Source organism: Schistocerca americana, chromosome 1 (genome assembly GCF_021461395.2).
Source record: "Schistocerca americana isolate TAMUIC-IGC-003095 chromosome 1, iqSchAmer2.1, whole genome shotgun sequence".
NCBI classification, from domain to species: Eukaryota; Metazoa; Arthropoda; class Insecta; order Orthoptera; family Acrididae; genus Schistocerca; species Schistocerca americana.
In genome coordinates, this window is record NC_060119.1 from 206,469,309 (window position 1) to 206,495,121 (window position 25,813).

The window sequence follows — 25,813 nt, forward strand, 5'->3', positions numbered from 1 at the left end:
TACGGAATATCGGACCAGGTTTGTGATTGGATTCAGGATTTCCTAGAAGAAAGAACACAACATGTCATTCTTAACGCTTCAAAATCTGCAGATGTAGAGGTAATTTCGGGAGTACCGCAGGGAAGCGTGATAGGACCTTTATTGTTTACAATATACATAAATGACTTAGTTGACAACATCGGTAGCTCCGTGAGGCTATTTGCAGATGACACGGTTGTCTACAAGAAAGTAGCAACATCAGAAGACTCGTACGTACTCCAGGAGGACCTGCAGAGGATTAATGCATGGTGCGACAGCTGGCAGCTTTCCCTAAACGTAGATAAATGTAATATAATGCGCATACATAGGGGCAGAAATCCATTCCAGTACGATTATGCCATAGGTGGTAAATCATTGGAAGCGGTAACGACCGTAAAATACTTAGGAGTTACTATCCGGAGCGATCTGAAGTGGAATGATCACATAAAACAAATAGTGGGAAAAGCAGGCGCCAGGTTGAGATTCATAGGAAGAATTCTAAGAAAATGTGACTCATCGACGAAAGAAGTAGCTTACAAAACGCTTGTTCGTCCGATTCTTGAGTATTGCTCATCAGTATGGGACCCTTACCAGGTTGGATTAATAGAAGAGATAGATATGATCCAGCGAAAAGCAGCGCGATTCGTCATGGGGACATTTAGTCAGCGCGAGAGCGTTACGGAGATGCTGAACAAGCTCCAGTGGCGGACACTTCAAGAAAGGCGTTACGCAATACGGAGAGGTTTATTATCGAAATTACGAGAGAGCACATTCCGGGAAGAGATGGGCAACATATTACTACCGCCCACATATATCTCGCGTAATGATCACAACGAAAAGATCCGAGAAATTAGAGCAAATACGGAGACTTACAAGCAGTCGTTCTTCCCACGCACAATTCGTGAATGGAACAGGGAAGGGGGGATCAGATAGTGGTACAATAAGTACCCTCCGCCACACACCGTAAGGTGGCTCGCGGAGTATAGATGTAGATGTAGATGTAGATTTATTATATAAAACATGTTAGCATTTTAAAGATCTGAATCGAAAAAACTCATTGATCATGACTCAAATGAAGCGAAGCGTTTTTGTGCATCAAAAAGCATAGTTGTTTGCATGATAGACAAAACAGTATTTTCGTTACTTAGTCTGCAAATACGGATGCTATTAGAATCTCAAAAGCAAATGATGATGAAATGAAAGCGGTTTTAGAAATACGACTAACGACACCTACATTGGGAGGTCATAAAGTTTCAACTATCACCTCCAGACGGTGAAGCTGCGTCAATACACTCGTATATCTGCTTCAGTGCGACACATTCTCTCAGTGACTGATGACTTGTGTATGACTTCGGCTGTACAGATCTGGAGTCTGGCTCTTCGGGAAACGTCTGACCTCCAAGATCACCTCATATCATTCTGCAAATGCCTGCCACCCAAGTGTTTCTTCGTCCAAGGTAGAGGAAGAAGCCCCTGGGGGCCATATCAGGAGAATACGACGGCTGAAGCACAGTTCGATTGCTGGCGTTGTCATGGAGCATAAACAGCCCTTTGTGCACTTTTCCGCGATGCTTCAATCTTGACAGCCTCGCGTAACCTCGTCAGGAGATTTCGGAAGTGTAATCCTGTGATGGTTTGACCCGTAACTAACACACGGTCCTGTCGTATTAATGTGACCACCGCCCATGTACGACTTCAACGCGCAGTAACCACTCACAGACAGCAGGTCACAGCACTGAATCGACATGGCGGCACGTTTCCGTCGGTACATTTATTTATACCACTGTAATGTAGCCTGTTACCAATAATATAAACATAGGCTTTATTGATTTTTACAAAAATTATGCAATAGAAATAAGTACTTAATTTTGTCTCACACAACACTACCTCCCGTCACCATAACTATTTCTATTAATAGTAATACGAGGTGCATTCAAGCCTCCGATTTTTTTTCTAATTAGCTACTCACCCGAAATCGATGAACTGGCGTTACTTCTCGACGTAATCGCCCTGCAGACGTACACATTTTTCACAACGCTGACGCCATAATTCCATGGCAACGGCGAAGGCTTCTTTAGGAGTCTGTTTTGACCACTGGAAAATCGCTGAGGCAATAGCAGCACGGCTGGTGAATGTGCGGCCACGGAGATGTCTTTCATTGTTGGAAAAAACCAAAAGTCACTAGGAGCCAGGTCAGGTGAGTAGGGAGCATGAGGAATCACTTCAAAGTTGTTATCACGAAGAAACTGTTGCGTAACGTTAGCTCGATGTGCGGGTGCGTTGTCTTGGCGAAACAGCACACGCGCAGCCCTTCCCGGACGTTTTTGTTGCAGTGCAGGAAGGAATTTGTTCTTCAAAACATTTTCGTAGGATGCACCTGTTACCGTAGTGCCCTTTGGAACGCAATGAGTAAGGATTATGCCCTCGCTGTCCCAGAACATGGACACGTATCATTTTTTCAGCACTGGCGGTTACACGAAATTTTTTTGGTGGCGGTGAATCTGTGTGCTTCCATTGAGCTGACTGGCGCTTTGTTTCTGGATTGAAAAATGGCATCCACGCCTCATCCATAGTCACAACCAACGAAAAGAAAGCCCCATTCATGCTGTCGTTGCGTGTCAGCATTGCTTGGCAACATGCCACACGGGCAGCCATGTGGTCGTCTGTCAGCATTCGTGGCACCCACCTGGATGACACTTTTCACATTTTCAGGTCGTCATGCAGGATTGTGTGCACAGAACCCACAGAAATAGGCGATCTGTTCAACAGTCATTCGGCGATCCCCCAAAACAATTCTCTCCACTTTCTCGATCATGTCGTCAGACCGGCTTGTGCGAGCCCGAGGTTGTTTCGGTTTGTTGTCACACGATGTTCTGCCTTCATTAAACTGTCACACCCACGAACGCACTTTCGACATATCCATAACTCCATCACCACATGTCTCCTTCAACTGTCGATGAATTTCAATTGGTTTCACACCACGCAAATTCAGAAAATGAATGACTGCACGCTGTTCAAGTAAGGAAAACGTCACCATTTTAAGTATTTAAAACAGTTCTCATTCTCGCCGCTGGCGGTAAAATTCCATCTGCCATACGGTGCTGCCATCTCTGGGACGTATTGACAATGAACGCGGCCTCATTTTAAAACAATGCACATGTTTCTATCTCTTTCCAGTCCGGAGAAAAAAAATCGGAGGCCTTAGAACTTGAATGCACCTCGTAATACAAAAGAAACTATTCCTACTATGAATAAAAACTTCACCTACTACCAACTCTATGTCCACAAATATTATAATTTCAGTTATTGTCTGTAACGTTCACCAACGCACTCCATCGCTCCCTTGTCCATAGGCACGCTCTGCCGGTTTCTTGAGCACCACGGTGGGCGTTGTAGTTGCATCCTCTTTTATTGTGTGTTGGCTCCCTCGTTGAAGGGGACGATTACTCTGCTCCAAGGAACCATCGTCGTTGCCGATAACGAGTGTAACTACATGACGGCCCATGTCACCACGGTTCTGGTTCCTTGTGTGACGACATACAGCCCACGGCTGCGTTTCTCTCTGGTGTTGTTACGATGTCTGCAGACACGATGTCGGTATCTTCCAAAACCACATTGTTACTCTTCATGCACGTCTAGAAGCGGTCCGCGCTGTAAATAGTGATTATTTAGGCTTTTACATGGGTCCACATTAATGTGAATGTGTTAACAGCAAACCAAGGCAGTCCTAAAAAATACCCAGCCTCATGGTTAGGTCTTCGTCTTTTTCGGCGGTGGTGAATGCACATGTTTTCATCGCTTGCTTTGTTCCTTTGTCTCGATATCTTAATGATTCACAGAGCACCCATCCATGGTGATTAGGAAGATAAAGGAGACATTTGAACTGGCTGGACACGGTTTTGTCCTTCCGCTGCTGGCTCGGTTTCGCAGGCTGTTTGAATAGGTTTGAGCTGTCGCGGAATGCACCTCGGGGAGAACTGTGTCACGTAAGATGTTGAAAACAGATCGATAGCATATTTTCACTTATTCCACTTCGACGCGCAAGTCGCCGAAGTGGCGTCAAATCGAAAGACTTGCACCAGGCGAACGATCTACCCGACGGGAGGCCCTAGTCACACGACATTTATTAACTTATTCCACTGTCACCTCGATTGTGGTACGCTGTGTTTCCACGTCTCTGGCTATTTCTGGCTGTTCACAGAGAGATTGTCTGCCACTTCGGTCTTCGTCATTCAGGCTTGTTTGACCATACGATATCATATAATAGTGAACCGTTGCTGTGCACTTCCGCCAACTGAGCATGGGTTGTTGCAGTGTTGTTCCTTTTCAAACCCAGAAAACGAATTACCTCACGATAATCCACCTTATGAAAGATAGATAGATAGATACTCAGCGATCACAGGCCCTGCAGACCACGCGCTGATTCCACAAACTACCTCCATTCCTTCCTGTTTTGTGCCCGGTTCCACCAGGTGTCTTCAATTCCCAGGGCTGCTAGGTCCTTTGCCAAGTCGTCCATCCAGTGCTGCCTTGGTCGTCTAATGGGGCGTTTGGTTTTTGGTTTCCCCGCTAGTGCCATCTTCGCCTGTCTTCCATCTGGCACACGGGCTACATGGCCCACCCATTGTATTCTTCTGCTTTTTATCTTCTGTGGGATAGTTGGTTGTCGTATCAGAAGGTAGATTTCCTGGTTCCATTATCTAAAACTGGTCCCCATATCTTCCTCATTACTCTTCTTTCAAATATTAATAGTTTTTCCCTTTCTCGCTTAGTCATGCTCCATGTTTCTGAACCGTACATTACTGCTGGGCATATCACTGTGTTGTAGAGTTTCATCTTATGCTCACTAAGATCGATTAGAGCCAATCGTCTCTCTGAGGGTATGCATGCGTTTCGTTCCCACTGCTATTCTTTCCTTGATGTCCATTTTTATGTTGTTGTCTGTGGTAAACCACAATCCCAAGTATTTGAACTGGTCTACTCTCTTGAACCTCATGCCGTATATCTCAAGAAATTCTATCTGGTCTTGTCTTCTTCCTAATTGCATGAACTCTGTTTTGTCTCGATTCACTTTGAGACCTACCTACTGTGCATGATTGTCCATTTCCTGGTACATTTCTTTCAACTCGTGCTTTGATTCACCTAATAGTGCTATGTCATCTGCATATGCGAGACAATTGAAGTTATTGTCCATCTCTACTCCAGCCCACTCCTGTTGCCTACACTCTTTTATTACTTTTTCTCAGATGACATTGAACAGAACACATGAGAGAGCATAACAGGTGCGCCATTTTCTTTTGGTTCCCCTACTGGCCTGCTGTGGTAGAGTGGCGTGAGTATTCCAATGTGTACCATAACTGCAGACATGTACAGGGGGTGGGAAAAAATATGGGAACACCGCAAAAATGCAAGTTTGAACATAAATGCAGATGCTAGCCAAGAGTTTAGGTTGCACTGTTGTATTTGAGCGCGAACGGTACTTATGCAGTGTCATTATGTTGCAGCTGTCAGTCGTGGAACATTCTATGTTGATCTGATTGCATTATGTCGGAGCTAAGTGAATTCGAACGTGGGTAAATTGCTGGCACTCCAATGATGGGTACGTTCGTAACGAAGATAGCCGAAATACTTTGTATTTCAAGAGGCACCGTGTCAAAGATTTATACTGCACACAGGAAATGCGGAAAAATATATCTGCTGTACCACAACGCAGACGAAAGTATAAGATGAATGATAGTGAGGGAAGAAGAGGATTGTGGCGAAAAATAAGAGGACGGCAGCTGAAAAAGACACAGCAGAACTGAATGTCGCACTCACGAACTCTGTGAGCATCAAAACAACACGAAGCGGGCGCCATAGGCAGAGAAGAGCAAGGGCGAGCTGGAATACCGAAACCATTCCTCAGTTATGTAATTACCTTTAACAGCAAAACGTGGTGCCAAAGCCGAGCCTGGACTATGGAGCAATGGAAGAAAGTAATTTTGTCGGGTGAGTCTTGTTTCAAGCCGTTTCCAATTTCTGACCGAGGTTACGTCCCAAGAGTGAAACATGGCGGGGCTCGGTGATTTCTAGTTGGTGTGATGATCGGCATCTGGCTCTAGATGAAGAAAACTGTGAGGTAATGCGGATGAGTAGGAAAAACAAACCGGTAATGTTCGGGTACAGCATCAGTAGTGTCCTGCTTTACACCGCCACGTTGTTTAAATATCTGGACGTAATGTCGCAAAGCGATCAAAGCGATACGAAATGGAACGAGCACGTGAGATTATGGTAGGTGAGGTGAATGGCCAACTTCGGTTTATTGGAAGAATTCTAGGAAAGTGTGGTTCATCTGTAAAGGAGACCGCATATAGAACGTTTGTGAGACTTGTTTTTGAGTACCGCTCGAGTGTTTGGGACTAGTGCCACGTCGGATTAAAAGAAGACATCGAAGCATTTCAGAGGCGGGCTGCTAGTTTTGTTGCTCGTAGATTCTAACAACACGTAAGTGTTACGGAGATGCCTCGGGAACTCGAATGGGAATCCTTGGAAAGCGACGTTCTTTTCGAGGAACACTATTAAGAAAATTTAGAGAACCGGCATTTGAAACTCACTGCAGAACAATTGTACTGCCTTCAACTTATACTGCGCGTAAGGACCACAAAGATACGAGTAAGATACAAGTAAATAGAGCCCATACAGAGGCATCTAGGCAGTCGTTTTTTCCTCGCTCTACATGCGAGTGGAACGGTGTAGTGTAACGACGCGTATGATTCAATGATTTTTGTTTGAAATATGACCATGTGCAGACTTCGTCACCTACGTCGTTTACAAAACACTTCAAAAAAATTATTTAAATTCTTTTAAAGTTCTCTATAAAGATTCTTGAACGAAACTGTAATTAAAACACCTTCAGTTGAGTCGTTTGTGCAGAATTACGTCACTCAGTCCAACTGGTTTGCGCAAACTTTTGAAATCTAGATGTCGTTTGTTTCTTCTTGGAAATTATATTCTTGCAAGTTATCTTATTTTTCCCATATTAAAATCAGACTGTAAAACCTTTAAGATTCAGAAATCGAAATCAAACTCTTCTGAAAATTAATATTTTGGAAAAATACAGTAATAATTCTTCCTCAATATAACTCTTCATAAATAATTCTGGAACACGTATTTAAGCTTTAGAGCATACACTGTTTTATTGTCTTCGTATATGCTACATACAGATGTCAACATCACACTCCACAAAACAGAACGGAACAAAATACAACATGAACTAAACATTCTGTGACGTCATTACAATGGAAAATTACAAATTTTTATTTATTTGAATGTTGGAGGTTCGACGCAACAACCCGATCACAGGATCTGCTGCTTTTTGGCCGTTGACCCGCGACGTCAGGTGGCCAACAATTTTCTTTCTGGTTCCGGCAGTGAAGATGCTGTTTCCGCGAGTTGCGCTGTTCTCTCCTAACATGAAACATACAAAACAAAAATACAAAACTTTACATATTTTACAAGCATAACACAATATTACAAATACATAAACAAAACACTAAATTAAACTTATATTTACCTGCAAACTAAGCTGATCCTTGTGGAAGGGTGAAGCTTTAATTTCGCGTCCCATTACAACAAGAAAGAAATGACTGGGTATGGTACGAGATACCCTCCTCACGCGCCGTACCGTGGATTGCAGTGTATCTCAATGTAGACGTAGATGTAGATTTGGGCAGTCAAATTGTGGTACTCATGGGCCTCGTGGTTACTCTGCAAGGTCGCCTCACTGCAAAGGATTATGTGACTATGTTGGCTAATTAGGTCTCTGCTCACACAGCACACATCGTCTAGGACTGGTTTTGTGAGCACGGGGCTGAACTGTCGCATCTGCCCTAGCCACCACAATCACCAGATGTCAATATTCGTGAGCTTTTGTGGTCTACCTCGGAGAGAAGTGTGCCTGGTCACTAACCACATCCATCATCGTTACCTGAACTTGCCATTTCTCAGCAAGAGTGGTGCAAGATTCACTTGAAAACCATACAGGACCTCCACCCATTCCGAGACTTCTTGATCTGTTTTGAATGCCAACGGTAGTCCTGCACCGTATTAGTTACGGTAATTTCTTGTGTTTTTGGTGCTTCGGTATTTTTCTCCGCCCCCTGTGCCTGAAACCAAACAAAAATCAATTTCGTTATTTTATTTTTTCGAGGTGATAATAAAAACATAATGACTAGTCTCATATCGAAGACCGTAAACGGTGTTCATGAAGGTTTCTCGGGTCTCCAGCCGGCTGGTAGCGTTGATATCTCGCGACGTTTCGGGAAGTGTCATACCACGCATCTTCTGGCGAAGTGTCGAGATTCGCGGAGAGCGGTCTATATGTATGCGCGGTCACCCCCCTCTACTAGACCTCGGGTGGCTGCGGTGGACCAGCGGCGTGCGCGCGGTGGTGGGGATGGCGGTCGCCCCCGGCGGCCGCGTACGGTTCTCGGTGTAAGCCTTCTGTCTGCGTCCGCGGCGGAGGACGTTGACGGGGGAGCTCCCGACGGATTGCCGCTATCGCAGGGTTCCATGCTGCGCTGAGTTGGTATCCCTCGTCTCTGTTGACCAGATTCTCGTCAATCCTTATTTCTATGGATTCTTTGATAACGCTTTCCCAAAAGCCAGATGCTCGGCACAGTACCTTTGTGTTTTCGAAGTGGAAGGTGAAGGTGTGTTCTTCATTGATGCTGTGTTCTGCTATTGCTGATTTTTCTGTGTGGCCTAGTCGCACACATCTGATATGTTGAAGCTTCCTGGCAGATTAAAACTGTGTGCCAGACCGAGACTCGAACTCGGGACCTTTGCTTTACGCGGGCAAGTGCTCTAGCAACAGAGCTACCCAAGCACGACTCACGCCCCGTTCTCACAGCTTTACTCTGCCAGTACCTCGTCTCCTACCTTCCAAAGTTTACAGAAGCTCTCCTGCGAACCTTGCAAAACTAGCACTCCTGAAAGAAAGGGTATTGCAGAAACATGGCTTAACCACAGCCTGGGGGATGTTTCCGGAATGAGATTTTCACTCTGCAACGGAGTGTGCGCTGATACGAAACTTCTTGGCAGATTAAAACTGTGTGCCGGACCGAGTTTTGCAAGGTTCGCAGGAGAGCTTCTGTAAAGTTTGGAAGGTAGGATACGAGGTACTGACAGAAGTAAAGCTGTGAGAACGGGGCGTGAGTCGTGCTTGGGTAGCTCAGTTTGTAGAGCATTTGCCCGCGAAAGGCAAAGGTCCCGAGTTCGAGTCTCGGTCCGGCACACAGTTTTAATCTGCCAGGAAGTTTCATATCAGCGCACACTCCGCTGCAGAGTGAAAATCTCATTCTGGATCTGATATGTTCTTTGCAGCGTTTAGATGTGCAGCGCTGTGTTTGCCCCATGTATTGCTCTCCGCATTCGCATGTTATACTGTATACTCCTGGTGTGTTAAGGTTCAGCGCGTCTTTGGCAGAACGTAGGAGCTCCCTCGTCTTCGGTGGTGGCCGGAGAATGGTTTTGATCTTTTAAGTCGTGCAATATTGGCCGAGAGCGGACCCACGTACGGAAGGAACGCGAGTCGTTTATCTTCTTCTTCTCCTTCATTATTTTCTTCTGGGGTTCTCACTGCTTCCTTTTAAGCGCCCTGTTGATCTGCGTTTCACTGTAGCCATTTTGTTGGAAGACTTCCCTCAGGTTTGTCGCAGACGGCGCGCGCCCTATGTACCAGGGTGGTCAGTACTGTTTGCCTTTGTGCTGGATGGTGGCAGCTTGTTGCATGAAGGTATATAGATCTGTGTGTGTCTTCTTCCTATGTACTGCATGGCCTAGTGATCCATCTGCCTTCCTCTTAATTAAAATATCAAGGAAGGGGAGGCATCCATTTTCCTCTATTTCCATTGTAAATTTGATGTTGGGATGGATGCTGTTGAGGATGAGGGGTGACCGCGCATATAAATAGCCCGCTCTCCGCGAATCTCGACACTTCGCCAGAAGATGGGTAGTATGACACTTCCCGAAACGTCGCGAGATATCAACGCTACCACCCGGCTGCAGACCCGAGAAACCTTCAAAACGCCGGGAAAGCCTACAGTCACGTAAACGGCGTTGTTCTACATCTACATCTACATCCATACTCCGCAAGTCACCTGACAGTGTGTGGCGGAGGGTACCCTGAGTACCTCTATGAGTTCTCCCTTCTATTCCAGTCTCGTATTGTTCGTGGCAAGAAGGATTGTCGGTATGCTTCTGTGTTGGCTCTAATCTCTCTGATTTTATCCTCATGGTCTCTTCGCGAGATATACATAGGAGGGAGCAATATACTGCTTGACTCTTCGGTGAAGGTATGTTCTCGAAACTTTAACAAAAGCCCGTACCGAGCTACTGAGCGTCTCTCCTGCAGAGTCTTCCACTGGAGTTTATCTATCATCTCCGTGACGCTTTCGCGATTACTAAGTGATCCTGTAACGAAGCGCGCTGCTCTCCGTTTGATCTTCTCTATATCTTCTATCAACCCTATCTGGTACGGATCCCACACTGCTGAGCAGTATTCAAGCAGTGGGCGAACAAGCGTACTGTAACCTACTTCCTTTGTTTTCGGTTTGCATTTCCTTAAGATTCTTCCAATGAATCTCAGTCTGGCATCTGCTTTACCGACGATCAGCTTTATATGATCATTCCATTTTAAATCACTCCTAATGCGTACTCCCAGATAATTTATGGAATTAACTGTTTCCAGTTGCTGACCTGCTATTTTGTAGCTAAATGATAAGGGATCTATCTTTCTATGTATTCGCAGCACATTACACTTGTCTACATTGAGATTCAGTTGCGATTCCCTGCACCATGCGTCAATTCGCTGCAGATCCTCCTGCATTTCAGTACAATTTTCCATTGTTACAACCTCTCGATACACCACAGCAACATCTGCAAAAAGCCTCAGTGAACTTCTGATGTCATCCACCAGGTCATTTATGTATATTGTGAATAGCAACGGTCCTATGACACTCCCCTGCGGCACACCTGAAATCACTCTTACTTCGGAAGACTTCTCTCCATTGAGAATGACATGCTGCGTTCTGTTATCTAGGAACTCCTCAATCCTACCTTAATGACGAACTCGTTGATGGTGTCAGCGATAGATCACTTTTATTCTTTTGGATCCAATGACGCCGCCGCTATTTGGTGTTTCAGGTCCGAGGCATCTGGCGCGAGTCGTAGCAGAAGAGCCCATTCGGAGGTGTTGGCAGCACTGTGTCCCACTCCAGCGCAGCTGCATGCTATCACGCCCCGCTCGGCGCAGAACAGCCGCGCTAACGGCAGTACGACTTTCGGCAGAGCTCTCGATGCAAGTATTGCGTCGCTCAGACGGAAACGCCCCACAGAATGGGATTCCATATCGTATTGTCCTAGATATTTCTCGCAAACCTCGACCCACGCCACAAAGAGTACCTCCAGCGACGATGATTATGCTTCCAGTGAGATGTCCGAAGCCATCACGGCGTCCTCGCACATCACCGTGTCGTCGCACACGGCGGACTCAGGCGACTGGATGCCGTCCTCCTTGAGCTCGGAGTGCTTCGACGACACCACCACCGTCGTCACGAAGGGACGTCACACTGACGGACTAGCGCCTGAGATCAGCTTCCCGTCTTCTGAGCCGGCGGACCTGGAAGACTGGTTCTCATCGTCGTCATCCTCCAGACGTCTCTACGAAGACAGATCACTTGTTCCGGCCAGGTTTCGAAATTACTGTTTGAGGCTGCTCGGTGTAAGGGAAGACGTGCTGGTGGCCCCGCAAGCGTATGATACGCGGACAGTCAACGACACCATGAGACGGTACTGCGTGTCCCTCCTGAATTCTGTGAGAAGAGCCCTGTTGTTGTACCTGTACTGTAACGTCTCGAGGTAACACCAGTCGCCGCTCCCTTTGGCCCACCGTCAGGGCAAAGCAAGAGACACGTAACATCACAATGTCAGATTCGTCCCACCATCATAAATTCCCTTTCCAGAGCCCAGTTGCCGCCTCGTAAGTTCCCATGTACAATCTGCTATTACAATTTAAATTCTACGCACAATAACTTTTCCCAGAGAATGAGATCCACCCCAGCTGCTACGATACTGAAAATTATATTCAGTTTTACTTCAGAGGTCCAAAAATACGTGCACACAGTGGCAAGTCAGGAGCACTGAATTTTATTCAAAAATTCTGTTTTTTTTATTGTTATCACTTGTTACATCTACAACACAGTACTTTAGCATTTCTCAAATTCGCAACGCAGGCTTATGACACCGAAATCTTACCAAGCATCGGTATTCAAAACTTTCACAACTTTGAAAATTCTCAGCAGGCCACATATTCTAATCATTTCGGTTTAATGGCGCAGAAAAACGCTACCAATCATTTCAGTTATTGCATCTTAATTTTTTTAGTTTTTAATCCGAAGACCATTACGCAAAAATTATTCCATGTCCGACAGCTTCTTCACACGAAGTAGTCATACGTGCACCTACTGTTGCGCCACATATCGTCGTTAATTGGATTCTATGACTTGCTCAATATCGAAAATAATTGAACAAACTGCATTGTGTATAACCTGGCTGTGTCATCTAACTTGCCATCGTGAAACTTAAAACACCTTTTATTGCATAATCGCTATCGTTTTGCACGGTCGCCGCCATGCTTTTACGGACAACGGGTTCGTAAACTGAGTGTTATGCGTTATGACTGATGTCGTAGCTCTGTAGAACCTAGTATTTCAGAGACAGAAAGAAGATAAAAGATATATAAAATGAGTAATAAATCAAATTAAGGTGACGCTCTTCCTTTGATTCTGTAGTTTGTTGAATTTATTCTCGATTTTATTTCGAACAATATCCATCACTGGCTTAGCAGTACAGTATTTTAATACATGTGTCAACTATATAGTTAATACACCTGAAATGTTCGTTGCATGTCTAGTAAGAGACATGTGTCTGAATTATGCAAAATAAAGTTGAGGATACCTCAATTTTAACAGAATCGCACACGTTAAAACAATTATACAAAACATTATGCAGCCGTAAGTTAAAAGCGAAAGAACATAAATGAACGCAGCAAGAAAGGAAAAGCTTTAATCAGGTACCGTCGAAAAAACTCACAGAGAAAAATAAAACAAATTATGAAACATGATTTAGCCTGTGTGAAATCTCAAATCTAGCACGTTCCGAGCAGAATTATGTAACACAGTAGTGGAAAATCGAAAATTATCACCTCACAGTTACGTAGTGTAGAACCATCGTATTTGAATTGTCTGCTGATAAATAGCAATAAAAGTAATGATTCAAAGAGATGCGCTATGAACCGAACCTGAACCACCTACTGGCTATGTGAACAGCACATCCACAAGATCTGAACTAGCGGAAAACGAATCTAAAGTTTCCTTACTGGGCTGTAATAGTATCTACAGCTGTGGTCTTACTTGCATGGTAGGAACAACGAGTAGCTTCAACTGGCTGCCTAGTGTCAGACCACTACCATCGCAATATGTCTTCAATATAAGGCAATCACTTATGGTGAATTTACATTTGTAAGTGACCAGCCTTTTCCTGCTGACATCACTGGAGTATGCATTCGACAGGTACATAGCACACATTTCCTCCTCCCCCCCCCCCCCCCCCTCTGTGTTCATCTCTTCCTCACCTGTCACTTGGTCCACCTCATCCTATCACCTCTATCTGAACATCTACTCCACAATCTCTCTGTCTCTCCACCTCTTCCTTGCCTATTTTTTATAAATCTGTGCTCACTCTCTGCTCAAATGGTTCAAATGGCTCTGAGCACTATGGGACTCAACTGCTGAGGTCATTAGTCCCCTAGAACTTAGAACTAGTTAAACCTAACTAACCTAAGGACATCACATACATCCATGCCCGAGGTAGGATTCGAACCTGCGACCGTAGCGGTCTCGCGGTTCCAGACTGCAGCGCCAGAACCGCGCGGCCACTTCGGCCGGCTCACTCTCTGCAACGATATATCTTTCTCCCCTTACTTCTGTCCACATCCTCTTCCCCCTTCTTTTGTTCATATCCTTCTCCCCATCTTCCTTTCCCATCTGTCCACTACACTTCACACTCCCACATGCCTCCAGCATCTTCCCCTCCTCTCTCATCTGACCATCCCTCTTCACTCTGTTCTCTGTCCCATCTCCTCGTCTCCTCTCTCTGTCCATCTCATACTTGTCCATACACTGTGTCACATTTTCCTCTCCTCTCTCTATTTCATCTTCCCCACACTCTGTCCCTCTCATCCTTCCCCACATCTCTGTCTTCAGCCCCTCCCTCTGAGCTCTGTCTATCTCTCTGTCCCCTCCTCTCTGTCCATCACCTCCTCACTCCTTTGTCTGTCCATCTCCTTTTCCACCCTATCTCTGTCCACCTCATGCTCTGTCTTTTTTTACTATCCATCACCTCCCTTCCCCATCTCTCAGCTCGACTGCAGCTGTCTGCATGTGTAGCTCAAGCAAAAAAGCAGGCTGATAGTACTCCCACAAAACGTCTGTTGAGCAGGACAGGCTACGTGTCAGGGTATTTAAAATCATTTTTTTGCCCTTGACATGTAAGGTCTCTATGCAAAACAGGTCGATAAGACAGGCCAGTACCACTTCAACACAACAGAAATGTTGTGTAGGACAGCCTATGTGACTGTGGCTGGAAAATTGTTTGATGCCCCTGACATGTATGCTGCCTTTCAGACTGGGTAGATAAGGCAGACTGATACTACACACTCACACACACACACACACACACACACACACACACACACCACATACCTGTCATGGATGGCAGTCTATATGGTAGGGGCCTGAACAAAAACGTTTTTGCCCCTATCTCTGCTCCTTTGGGATCTAGGCAGTTATAAAGCCCATAGAGCTGACGCATGAAGTGTGATGTTTGTGTGATAGATGTGGTTTAAATTGATCCAGTGGTTTGGGAGGAGATGCTGGGCATACACACATGGGTGCTGCTTCATACAGGGTGTTTCTAAAATGGTTGGAGGCCTGGTAGAGTAGGCCATAACAAGCAACTCTCACATTTACATTCCTTAGTGTTCAGCACTAGGCATCGCTTAAAAGCATCATGTGCTACCAGGAAGTTAGGCATACAACCAGCCTTCCAAGTCAAAAAGGTATCAGGTATAATGTGTGGGATAACACCACAGAGTTTCCTCCAACATTTGCTAGTTCACAAATGTGTTGCCTTTGGCAGTACAAAAGTCTGGCAGAGAGTGATACCTGTGCATATTGCGAAGTCTGGTTCGCACTGTGCTAGCGTATCTACAAATAGGGACATTCTTGTCTTTGGTATTGTGAGGAGCAGACGAGAAATAGGGCGCTTTTCTCGGAAGATGGTTGGAAACGCTCTGGCTGCTCAACGGATGTACAGTCGTGTTCAAAAGTGTCCGAACGACCTGAATTGCATTTCGCCTGATTCGCATACAACCCTCATAACGCAGCGGTCTAGCAGGTCCTCTAATCGCTCCTCATTACAGTCGTTTGACTATTGAAAATGGTTTCAACAAACCACCACTAGAAAACACTGCTCTGAATCGCAATAACTCAAGATGTAAAGTATTACCACGATACTACAAATGTCAGGGAGCACCTTATTACAGATAAGACTGTCCTTAATGCTTGTAAGCTCACATTTATTACAATAAATGACATACCTGAAATATTACCACTCATTATTACATCAGATAGGTAATGCACGTAGCAAATTCGTCGTATTCATGATTTCCTCTTCAAAGTAACATACCGTACTTCTTATTTACCACAAAATGACATTAAAAATTTAAGATTTTCACGAGCTGCTAGTTGAGAATTTGTTTGAACTTCAAATGACACGGCGAACCGTCTCGTTCTGCATATGGATTCAAACCCAGGTCATGCAGACTAACCGAAGATTTCGTGACTGACGGAAACTAACAGTCATTCTCGACTAGGCATACAGAGAGTGATATACCTCGGTTTTAGACTGTATCAGTTAGGAAATATCAACTTTAAATTACATAACGTAAACATTTTTAATGGACGCCAATTCCTACCCAGCATCTATTGTCCCTGGTAACGAACTACGAGAGATGTTAAATATTGCTTCTTCACGAGTAACTTACTTGAAATGCTGTGAGGTAAAGCTTTGTGTTGGACAAGGATTCGAACCCAGAACCTAATCGGATGTTATCGAAGCACAATCGACCTTGACATATCGGATTTCCTCGGCAGTAGCAAGATGTTTTAACGGAAATGACGAGACGAAACATTAATTTTTTCCTTCCCAGGACTCCAACCTGGCACCTATCGCTGTTATATTCTAGAGAAAACGAACGTTAAATATGGGTTTGTTACACCAGCAGCGAACTAGAAATAATATGACAAAGAGTTCAGTGCTGACTGGGAATCGAACCCCACACATATCGTTATTGACTACACACAGAGACGTCAGCTACCGAATGTTTCACCACCAGCAGCTCGGAATAACATCCTTGAACTTACAGTGATCCCACAAATAGTTCTGTGTCTCACTGGGAGACAAAAACGTCAGATATCGTTAGTGTTGAAAACGAATGAAAATACATTAAAAATCGAAATTATTATCCACCAGCAGATAGATGTTCTCTTGCTAGAGCTTGATAATATATATTGAAAAAATTTAGTGCTGCGCCAGGATTCAAACTCTTTCGTGCGCAATATGTGAAGATGTTGAGGAATCTGCAGTTTTGAACAAACAACAAATTGTAGTCGAGCTGTATTGTCACGAAGAGACAAAATTCCGCGTTAAGGGCGGTGAGTTGAATTCCCAGTTCAGAACCAATTTTATCGACATACAGAAGAGCAGTTTAAAAGATGTAATAAGTGTCCTGTGACCCTACATAGCGGTTGTTTCATCACTATAAATAAATAACTAGTAAAAGAAAGGTTACTGGTGATAGTTTCTACATGTCGCCACTCCTGACTTTATTGTCGTTCAACCTAATGTCTACTTGGTAGAGAAGGAATATCATGTTTATTGTGAATTTCAGACCACAATGCCATTATACCTTCTTCACTTGGCGTAGCCAGAAGAGAATAGAAACAGTCTCTCCCTATCTAAAATCATCAGCAGTTGGAATCGAAGCCAGGCCATTAGTATATAAATCTATGAGCAATCCAACAGACCAGCAAATCCTCTTCTCTGTGGTTCATTTTTCTATTTTAACGCCGTTGCGCCACACTGAATGAGAATTCTGACACACAGGCTCCCTGTAGTGGTTTGCAGCATGTTCAGTACATTCATTTACTTGGTTGACCGAATCGCCATGAACTAGCTGCCTCGGCTACCCAGTGCATACATTCGACTCTATTTTGTAATCACCGAAATAAAATCACGTAACTGCCACATACACAGAACTACCGTCAGTGTAGGATGCAGAAATTGAGCTACTCTATTGCGCTATCTGTTTGTTGAAAACGTTGTGCAGTGCAAAAGAAAAGCTGTAACTGTCTGTCTCTCAGAAGTCTACATCCGGCCATATGCATTATCTCACAACACTGTGGAATGCGGAAGTTTTGGAGGAATTGTTGTTGACTTCTGGAGCGGCTGTAAAAACCGTTCAGCCAGTAGTGTAACGGTAAATGTAGTGCACCAAAGACGAAACATTGCGAGGTCAAGTACATTCACTGCTACATTTTTTAAAACGCAATTCTGCTGTCTGCTGAAGTTATCAATCTAATGGAACTTTGAACACAATTCGATTCACTTCTCAACCCAAAATAGTCGCATGGCAAAAAAGGACCAACTACTGCGCATTTTGTTCTTTTCAGGTTTAATAGACGGCCAGGCAGCAGATGCATCTCGAAATTCTTGTATTATGTATGGGGAGAGCGCATTGAGCCAAAATACTTCAGAAAAGTATTTTCCACATTAGCTGTCGTGTGGTAGTGGCATTTTATTCTTCTTCAAGCCTTGTTTGACAGCTTTAACTCAGAACAAGTTTTCTACATGCGTGTAATCAATAAATTGCATGTGCATTGTCAGACTGTTGTAGATAACATCAGAGAATTCGCATGTATCGTTGATGATAAATTTCTCTAAAAATGGTTCAAATGGCTCTGAGCACTATGGGATTTAACGTCTGAGGTCATCAGTCCCCTAGAACTTAGAACTACTTAAACCTAACTAACCTAAGGACATCACACACATCCATGCCCGAGGCAGGATTCGAACCTGCGACTGTAACGGTCGCACGGTTCCAGACAGTAGCGCCTAGAACCACTCGGCCACTCCGGCCGGCCGCTATAACTGGCTCTGAGAGGAGTTCAGTGTACAGCAATAAAAATTTTTGGTCATTTTCCAAATAACATAAAATGTCTGGCAGGTAGCGAAGCAAATTTTAAATCTAATTTGAAATCATTTCTCATGGGCAACTCCTATTCCATTCACGAGTTTCTACTTAAAAACTGATAGTCGGTAAAAAATAAAAAATTAACTGATTTTAAGTGTAGTTTGATAATTAGGAATAAAGGGCTAATGTGTTGATTAGTCTTAACGCTAATCATTTATACATATTCTGTAAACTGACTCATTTCAATAAGGGAGTCGTTGAAATGATCTATGGAATATGTAACCAACTATCAGTTTTCTGATGTTCGTTTCTGTAACTCATCAATACATTTGGCTGTTAAGTTAAGCCTGTCCTATTTCTTTTCCCATGGCGCCGCCTGCTGTGAGCTTACACTAGCTCTTGTAGGCCAATATCAAGTGTTCTTTTTGCGCGGCCAGAACACGTACAATGGCATTTCTTACACGTTAATGTTTTGTGGTCCATTTCTCTACGAATGATTCCGTTTTGACGTCTTTTGGTCTGTGGTATATACTCTATGGGGTAATCTTCTACCTTTTTATTCTGCAGTATACGCAGCTTACAGGCACAAACAGATTACTAGCCTTGAATGTCGTATGGGCTATCTTTTAGTTCATTTCATTTTAACAGGGCACTGTGCGAAGCTTCTTAAAACCGACAAGGCCAACAGCCTGTTGAGGTCTCTTGAATTTTAAACGTGTCTTCCCGTATACTCAAAACAATTTCGTATCACTAAGTTGTCTTAAAAAAATTTTCTGTTATGCATATTGGTGTCTTTGATGGACAAGATCAGTTACTGGCTTCTGAATACCTTCGGCTATAATAACCCATTTATTTTTTTAAAAGGGGTGCAAGAAATGTTTTTAAAATATTGACAACAGTATCTGCCTGCTAACACATTTGCATGGACGGCAGCCTACATATTCAACATCTGTTGAGCCAGTAAGATGGTTTCAGTGTTGGTAGTCCAAAGCTATACTAAATCGAGGTCATGCCATTTTTAAGAAAAGTTTGTATTTCCTCTGTAGGACAGAGGCGAAACGCGTTATTGGCCAAATCTAAAATAAAGGATCCAATAAAGTCTGTTTTGCAGCGAAAACATTTATCACTGTGTGCTCTATCATCCCGCCATGTACTGGAAAAAGGTATATACAGGATGAAGCGAAATTCGCGCCCTCGGGCATCGCAGCGTGACTGCTCACATGGCAGCGATAAATAAAATGTCTGTCACAAAACTGCGTCCGGAGAGTACATCCGGGAGAAAAATCAAGTTAAGGAGTGGCAATCTGACAACACTTTAACCACGTGTATGCTAACTACCCCTATCAGCACTTGCTAGTAGTACTGTACAGTTAGTGCAGTTGATAGCGTTTTGGGTTAGCATGATGGAGGTCGAGTGTTCGATCCTGGGTGGGGGCGCATTTTGTTTGTTTGCTAATTTCATTCTGACACTTCATACTGTAATATACACCGTTCCTTAGGTCATATGCATCCTAAATTTACAATATTTTGTAACACTGAACATAACTAATAGGTGGTTAAACAAATAAGAAATATACAGTTGATACAAATGACCTGTCATAGGACAGAGTAACTACAATAACAGTATCAGTTTCGAGATGCTAAAGGTGACAGCACAGTAAAATAACACAATATCTACTTGTCATTAATAGTACACGTAACATGAGCCCTCAGCTGTCGCACATTAGCAGCCAGTGACAATAATAATGTCCATATTAATGACCGCATGACCTTCACAACAGAATACGTTGTTCTCAGAACAACAGATGCTCAAAGCGACCTCCCTGCACGTCCAACATTGCGCTACTCACCGGATCATACAGCTCTGGACCCTTTGCAGCAAAGCTGCGTCCACAGTAACAAGAACAGCACGAACACGCGCTACCAATTCATCCACATTCGTCGTCGGAGTAGGATACACGTGCTCCTTCAGGTGTCCCCACAGGAAGAAATCCAGGGGATTTAGGTCACACAACCGGATCTCTACATTGGAGCCATTTCCCTGGATATGTTCTGTCTAAATACTGTCGCACATTAATTCCAGAGTGTGGAGGTGCACCATCACGTTGGAACCACATACTCTGTCGAACATGCACTAGAACATCTTCCAGCACATCAGATAGATAGTTTGAAAGGAATACATGATACATTCGTGCAGTCAACCGGGCACGCAAAAGTAGGGGCCCAAACACCTGTCGCCCAATGTTCCGGCCAAGACGTTGATACTAAAGCAAACCTGATATCAATGGTCTCTATTGATTTGCGGGTTAACCTCACACCAGTGGTGTGTTATGTTGGAACCATTCACAGAATTGCATCCACTGACGGCGATCTGCTGGATGCAAGTGTTGCGGGGAAGCATAATGATAGGGGTGCACCCATAATCGTGCAGCACGTTAATGAGCATGCGTTGCGAGACACCAGTTGCCTTGCTACGCTGTGTGTATTTCACTGGGGTTCTTAGTAGAGATGGGCAAAACTGTTCTTTTCAGAGATCGGATCAGAACTGTTCACTCCCTGAAATGAACTAGCTCTTTTTCATGACTCACCACTCATTCACAACAGAAAATAAATGGAAGGCACATTGCCCTTTAAACTTGGTTTATTCCAGTACTATACCTGTATTTTGATCTTATTTAATCCTATTTTGAAGTAAAACAGATAATGGGTAAGAATTTTGTATTGTTTATTGAAATTTCCACGGTATGACAAAGTTTTTGATTACTGATTCATTTTGCACTATCGTGGTTTTTTGGGTGATCGAAAAATGTTGCAACTTGAGATTTACATTAACAATATATTTGGCTATAATGTATTAAAATTTCATTAACCTCGTACAAATACATCGCAAGCCATATATTTTTTAAAGTGAACATTTCCTTCCAAAGACGCCTAAATTCGCAAAACCCGTACTACAATAAGAAAAAATATATAAATTTGACTGTAAGACCAAAGTGCTGCATATAGCCTTCCGCAGAATAAAACAAGGAAAATATTGGTGTATCACTTTTGCTATACGTTTATCGGTTCGCTCCTAATTAAAGTGTAAATTCGAGTGACCATAATAAAAAATCCTATAGTAAAAGGAGCCGTCAGGAATCTAATCTGATCAGTTTAAACAAATAAAAATAAAATAAAAACAAATGATGTATACATAACATAATTATGTAATATACATAACGGTATTACTATGAAGAACAATATCCAGTAGAGACGAACTCCGATGCAGAAGCGCTGAGTCAAGCAGGTCGAGCCGCGAGCTGTATTACTGCGCGAGCTAAGACCACAGAGACCAGAGTGACACCTGAGTTGCTTTGCTCAACGCTCTGGCTAGAGTCGAGAACGGTGGGGTGAGCGTTGAGCGGGCGAGTTCCGAGGGTGGGGGGAGCGGTGAACGGCCACCACTCACCCGCTCGGAGGCAAATCGTCCGTTCTCTTGCGAGCAGGTTGTTGCAAGTAGTTCTTATGTTCTCCGCTAGGAGGCTCTCTGTCCTGTTGCTCGCATCAACTGCCCAGAGGGCAGGACGTGCGACTGAAACGATCGCCGACGGAGTGCTACGCTAAGTTAAGGTGCGCCAGACACTGCACGCGACAGAGGAAGCACAGAGTGGGCACGGCATATGTGAAACACAAAATCCAATGGGGCACTGCACAATGCAGGCAGCCAAGGCAGAAGCAGGGTAGAGGCCGGCGCTGGCTGTGTTGTGTGGCGTGCAGTGTGCTCTGAACAGCAGAGGCCCCACTGGTGTGCTCCGACTCTCTGTCTCTCTCTCTCTGCTGTGGGAAACGTTTGGAGCTACCGTTCTTTTTTTCTGAATCACTGATTGTTCACTCCTTTGAAAGATTCAACTCTATGAATTAGTTCAGGAGCGGATCCCCCATCTCTAGTTCTTGGTGTATGACCTCCAGAATAGCTTCTTCAGTAGCTGGAGTACGGCGAGTGGACGACCTCTGCTACACGATGGTGGAAGGAGAGAACCTGACTCCTGAAGGTGCAGCTCCAGGTGATGAAACAAATATTTATCTGGATGGCATCGACGAGGATATCTAGCAGCGTATACGAGCGGCGACACCAGCCCGGTTATCAGATGCACCAAGGACTACAAGAATATTCACGTATTCAGAGTTTTTGTATGCCATACGTCTGGTCACTGGTTTAGAGGTTTACAATGAGAAAATTCGATACGTGTTTGTATGTACATTGGAGTATTTCATGCGCATGTTACTCCACTCACAACTAGTCCCTATCTGGTGGAGGGTGCATACAATAAAACACAATGTCAGTTCTGCTCGCTGTTCCATCTAACGCGCATTACCCCTCTAAGAGATATTGTTCTGCATGATCCATCCCGATACCGCTAATTGTGAAACGTTCTGTTTGGAATTATACTGTTTCCCTAACGGTAACAGATGTGATGCTTCCACAATCCCATCAGTAGAATGATAATAATGTATTGAGGTAAGTACTAAACAACATGCGGTTACCAGACTCAATGTTGAAAGGCATAATTAGTGGGACCATGGTGATAACTCATACAAATAGTAACCGAATTTGGACATTATTAGCAAAACAAGTTGCTAGTCATACTGGTAACGTAAGGCCCTAACGAAATGATACGGACCTGAACGAGGCAAAAACAATAGTTGGTACTAATCTATGGGACCATTGGACGAGGGTACAAACGAAACAGGTTTCGTATCTACACTCCTGGAAATGGAAAAAAGAACACATTGACACCGGTGTGTCAGACCCACCATACTTGCTCCGGACACTGCGAGAGGGCTGTACAAGCAATGATCACACGCACGGCACAGCAGACACACCAGGAACCGCGGTGTTGGCCGTCGAATGGCGCTAGCTGCGCAGCATTTGTGCACCGCCGCCGTCAGTGTCAGCCAGTTTGCCGTGGCATACGGAGCTCCATCGCAGTCTTTAACACTGGTAGCATGCCGCGACAGCGTGGACGTGAACCGTATGTGCAGTTGACGGACTTTGAGCGAGGGCGTATAGTGGGCATGCGGGAGGCCGGGTGGACGTACCGCCGAATTGCTCAAGACGTGGGGCGTGAGGTCTCCACAGTACATCGATGTTGTCGCCAGTGGTCGGCGGAAGGTGCACGTGCCCGTCGACCTGGGACCGGACCGCAGCGACGCACGGATGCACGCCAAGACCGTAGGATCCTACGCAGTGCCGTAGGGGACCGCACCGCCACTTCCCAGCAAATTAGGGACACTGTTGCTCCTGGGGTATCGGCGAGGACCATTCGCAACCGTCTCCATGAAGCTGGGCTACGGTCCCGCACACCGTTAGGCCGTCTTCCGCTCACGCCCCAACATCGTGCAGCCCGCCTCCAGTGGTGTCACGACAGGCGTGAATGGAGGGACGAATGGAGACGTGTCGTCTTCAGCGATGAGAGTCGCTTCTGCCTTGGTGCCAATGATGGTTGTATGCGTGTTTGGCGCCGTGCAGGTGAGCGCCACAATCAGGACTGCATACGACCGAGGCACACAGGGCCAACACCCGGCATCATGGCGTGGGGAGCGATCTCCTACACTGGCCGTACACCACTGGTGATCGTCGAGGGGACACTGAATAGTGCACGGTACATCCAAACCGTCATCGAACCCATCGTTCTACCATTCCTAGACCGGCAAGGGAACTTGCTGTTCCAACAGGACAATGCACGTCCGCATGTATCCCGTGCCACCCAACGTGCTCTAGAAGGTGTAAGTCAACTACCCTGGCCAGCAAGATCTCCGGATCTGTCCCCCATTGAGCATGTTTGGGGCTGGATGAAGCGTCGTCTCACGCGGTCTGCACGTCCAGCACGAACGCTGGTCCAACTGAGGCGCCAGGTGGAAATGGCATGGCAAGCCGTTCCACAGGACTACATCCAGCATCTCTACGATCGTCTCCATGGGAGAATAGCAGCCTGCATTGCTGCGAAAGGTGGATATACACTGTACTAGTGCCGACATTGTGCATGCTCTGTTGCCTGTGTCTATGTGCCTGTGGTTCTGTCAGTGTGATCATGTGATGTATCTGACCCCAGGAATGTGTCAATAAAGTTTCCCCTTCCTGGGACAATGAATTCACGGTGTTCTTATTTCAATTTCCAGGAGTGTAGTAGAAGAAGTGGTGCAAATAAACTCACGTCCACGACGTAGAAGGGGCTTCTTTCGAAGCTGACCAATCTTACAGTTCTACGATTGTAATATGTAGATGTTTTCTAGAGGGTCTGCTGCAATCGCTGTTAGCGATTAAGGTGCCAGATGCCATACCATCTGAACTACATTTATCAAATAAAAAACACATGCCTCAACCCATGATCAAACCGTCTTCCTCCTGCATGCTAACCCAAAATTGTATCAACTGCACCAATTGTACAGCTCGACAAAGATGTGCTGTCACAGGTAGTTACCACACATGTGGTTTCAGTATGGCCAGATTGCCACTCTTTAACGTCCTTTTTCTGCCCGATGTATTCGCCGGACGCAATTTTGCGACAGACTTTTTTTTTATCTCTGGAATGTGAGGAGTCGTACTGCGAAACCTGAGTGCGCGAATTTCGCTTCACCCTGCACATATATACTAAGGCAGGACGGGCAGGAATCCTGCACGTGTGCGGCGCACTTGCACGCGTGCAGTTAACAGGTGTTCTGCGTGCACACAGGGGCAAGCTGGCCACCCGCTTACCTCCCATCCCCACCATACCTTCTGTCCGCTCCTTCCTCTGTAATGCGTTTTGTTTCCTAGCTTGCTTTATTGAATGTAGGAATAAGATTAGTAGTAGTAGTGCTTGGAAGATATCGTGGTTTGTAAGAGTACCTATTACCTAAGATATTTAATTTTCATAGGTGGAGTGGAACAAAATAAGGTTAGTAGGAGTGCTTGAAAGATGTCGTGTTTTGAAAGAGTACCTATTGCCTACGATACGTTTTATTTAATTATCACAGGTGGAGTGGAACAAAATTTCTACATACAGACAAACGCAAGCAGTTACTTAAATTTTCATCCCTGATGTTTGCTCTTAACCGACACTTACTAATTCAGCAAATGGTTTTCCAGCTCTCGCTATATTAAGCTCGTACCACTGGGCTATTATTGTTGTCGTCCTGAAAAATTGAAAACGGTGCTCCATAAAATGTTAAATCAGTTACATGAGAGACATGACGAAAGGAAGCCGCAGATCTCTCGTGACCACAGCAACTACGACAGATTCATCTAGTATCGTCAGATCGCTCTTCTTCAACTCAGTCAATTTCCCCATCCGCTCAGAATCCGACAATAAATTGTACTCGTTCTTGTGAAATTTGTTATAATGGCCTTCAATACTAAACTTCCGCTGACCAGCGAGAATACCGCCACATATTAAACATTTTGAATTTTCACGTTTTTGCACA